Here is a 3,283-nt window from a genome sequence, read left to right as displayed (position 1 = left end):
CCACTTCTTCTTGGCAAGGTGTTTCCCGCACCTCCTCAGAAATTTCAGTTCAGCTGTTGGGTACACAATAAATACTGGGGTTATTTCTTGAACCCAGGAGGTTTACCTTGCTTCACTTTTGGATTTCCTTGTCAACTTGAAGATGGGAGTAGTTGATCAGGTTTTTAATTAACCTTGCTCTTGGGTTGGGTCTTTTTGAATGGCTCTTCATCTTACATCTTAACAGCACTTTGCTCATAAAGAACTATTTGCAATGTTGATTTTAATTTTTTTTTTTCTAGGGGGAGGTTTGCGTGTTTTACAGTGAAACCATACGTGTGGTGTTACAGGGGTGGGGGGACGGTAGCAATTTTGTGGTTTTCTCACCACGTATCTAGACTTACAGGACTCCACTTCCTAATATCTTTTTTTAAGATCAAGCGGATGTCCTATTAATTGTGATCCTAACAAGATAGTTCATGTTATATGGGAAAAATACCCACAATAAACTATTTTCCTAAAAAGAAATCAACAGTCTGATTAACTGCTGAGATCCTTCTGGTGTATAAGTTTGCTTATTTAATTTTGTTTTCATACACAGTATTTTCAGGTGGTAGTAGTATTGTCTACAAGTACACCTAGACAGCATGTCCTGAAACTTCATGCGGGTATTTTAGAAGATTTTGTCAAGTTACCTTTTGTTACTTAACTTCCTTCATCAGAATAGAGACCTACCTTAACCTCTGGCATCTTTTTAGCTACACACCTATTTGGGATTTCTCTTTAATCAGATAAAGGGCAGGACATTGTGGGTGATGGGTAATTAGCTTCTTCTAAAGTAGTCATTTGAAAGAACAGGTACTTCCTGATTTGAAAAATAGTTAGTGGAGGAGTGGTAAGTCACCCTCCCCCGAACAGATAACGCTTTTTCAGTATTTTCATACTCTTCTGATCTGTTACTTGTAGTTTAAAATGCATTAGAAAAGGAAGACCTAAGATCTGATTTGAGTCTCAAATGGTGACTATTCCTGAGAAGGATGAGAGTGCAGTTGCTGCACGTGTTGTGCTGTAAATGCTTGTCCCCTTCCTGTTCCTGTGAAAAGTGTAACCTGATAATTTGGGCAACTAGTGACTCAGTGACATCCTGTGGCATTGGTGTTTGAATTTTATTGTTTTTTTGGGTGGTTGCCACTTTGAAGTGAGTCAGTCGTCCAAAGTACAGCAGTTTGAAAAGTGGCTGTGGCTGAATGTTTCAGGAGTTTTTTCTTGGTTTTTTCCTTTCAGCCTGCAGTTTGTGGATTCCTGTGAAAGGTATTTAGAAAGTTTGTGGTCAGCAGGCTTGAGTTCATTGTACAAACTTTAAATCTCCACTGGAAAAACGTTTGTTTGACCTCTTTTGACTTGCAAACTTGAAAAAAAAAAACCCACCCCCAAACAGTGTTGCTCGAGAGGATGGTAAGAAGTCTGTGTGCCGTGTTTTGTGACAGTGTATTGGTACCGGTTTCTGACCCCTGTAGGCAGTCAGTGCACCCTTGAAGGCGTAAAGGTTGCTGCTGGCTGTAACTGGTTCTTGCCATGTGACTGTGAATCGTGGTACTTGGGGGGTAACATCCAGCTGTGGGTGAGAACCAACAATTGGATTTATCTTTCAAGGATGATCACTACTGTATGTTAACCATATATAAAGCTAAAAATTAAAGGTTTTGACTCACTTTTGTCACCTCTCCGTTTCCACCTACCCCCAAACCATCACCTTTTTTTGGAAGACTGAGTGCACAAATGTTTGCTCTCTGATTCACTTTTTTAAGAATTACTTTTTTAAATTTTTTTTTTTATTAATAAAGCCCAGTTTCTAGTACCTTTTAGTCTGATTTAGTCATGGCTGGGTATAACTAACTAACTGTTGTCAATGGAAGAGGTTTTGATCAGCTTGCTTGGTTAAGCTGGTATATTTTTATTCAAGCAGTCAGGCATAGGAATTTCATGGCAATATATGAAAAAACAGGTGATTTCTTCCAGAATCTCACTGAGAAATTGGGGAGGAATCTGCAAAAGGTGGGGATAGCACCATTGTCTATCAGCAGGGGTCCCTTGGTGGGAGGAGGTTTCCCCAGCCTTGGCAGAGTGGTCACCTGTCAGCGGGTATGGCTGGTGTGGGGTTGTGTGTCCTCTCAGCGCTGTCTGGTAACCCCGGAGTCCTCATCGGGTTTTTTCCTTCTTTTTGTCTCTGGTTATGGCACTCCCTTTCCAAAGGGGTTTTCCTAAGGCTCTGTCCTTACTTGGTGGCGCAGACCTCCGAGTGAGATGTGCCTTTGCTTTTCAGTGGTTGCTCCAGCTGCACATGGTCTTCACGCGCTGCTCTGGCTTATGCTGGCTTTGTGCCATGCGGTGGCTGGGTGGTGGCGGAGGTGGTCGGTAGGCAGGCGGGGATAAGGGACCCCTTTTGCTTTCCCCTGGCTGTGCGCTGGTTTTACTGAATTCTTCATCTGTTCTGCTTGTTCCTGCTCAGCAGGTCTCATGCAAATACAGAGCTGGACCTTGTCAGCAGAGAGCCTTGGCTTTCCTCTGGGAGTCTGAAACGCACAAATTGTTTTGCTCTGTCTTTGCCTCTAATGTCTTAGTCTTGAGACTTAGTCGGCGTGGATGTTAGTTATCTGTAGTGGAAGATTGCTGTATACCAGCTGTCCTACTTCAGCTGAGTACAATAAAAGAAGGAATTGCTCAGACTGATAGTATGTTAATATGGGAAATAAAAGTATGCTATATGTTAATTTGCTTGAATATCTCAAGATTCTAAAACATCTCCCTCTCGATGAAGCACTGCTAGGTTGGCAGAGCAGAAGGATGAAATCTGCTGTTCAGGAGGCAGGAATTTTATGCTCTAGCAGATGTAGAGCATGATGCACGTGATACAGCATCTCATTTTCACATCTGTAGTAAACATTCATGGAAGATGGATTCCTTCATGTTCAGTAAAATCACTTTCTTACCCATAAATTCAGAAATGTATTTTATTTTCAACTCAAACATCTGGTTTGGCACAGTTATTTCCTGGAAAACAGCATGTATGAATACATTTCCATGTAAATGTACTTACTGAGCTGATTTGCTTATCTCTCCTCCAAAATGCATGCATGTGTGTATCCATGATAGAAAGTTAAACAGTTAATATTTTTAAACTGATGAGAGAGGGAATATCAATATTGCAACTGAGGTAATGTTTTGGGTCTGCACTATTCGAATGGAAGATCCTTCTGTGTGTTTCATCTCTTTCCTCTTCCTTTTGCCTTTCCTTCTGTAGTGT

General features: G+C 41.3%; 1 protein-coding gene across 2 annotated transcripts in view; it reads left to right on the top strand.

Annotated features, from left to right (window-relative positions):
• The first annotated feature begins 1,296 nt into the window (after positions 1-1,296).
• GOLM1 (golgi membrane protein 1) overlaps positions 1,297-3,283 on the top strand; it is a 38,745-nt gene continuing 36,758 nt past the window's right edge. For both annotated transcript variants that reach the window (XM_009328127.1, XM_009328126.1), the window contains exon 1: positions 1,297-1,434. The gene's annotated coding sequence lies outside the window, so the exon portion shown is untranslated. The remainder of the gene's footprint in view (positions 1,435-3,283) is intronic.

Source organism: Pygoscelis adeliae, unplaced genomic scaffold, assembly GCF_000699105.1.
Source record: "Pygoscelis adeliae isolate BGI_AS28 unplaced genomic scaffold, ASM69910v1 Scaffold45, whole genome shotgun sequence".
Taxonomy (NCBI): Eukaryota; Metazoa; Chordata; class Aves; order Sphenisciformes; family Spheniscidae; genus Pygoscelis; species Pygoscelis adeliae.
Note: the sequence above shows the minus strand (reverse complement) of the source record. Positions and strands in the feature narration are given on the sequence as shown.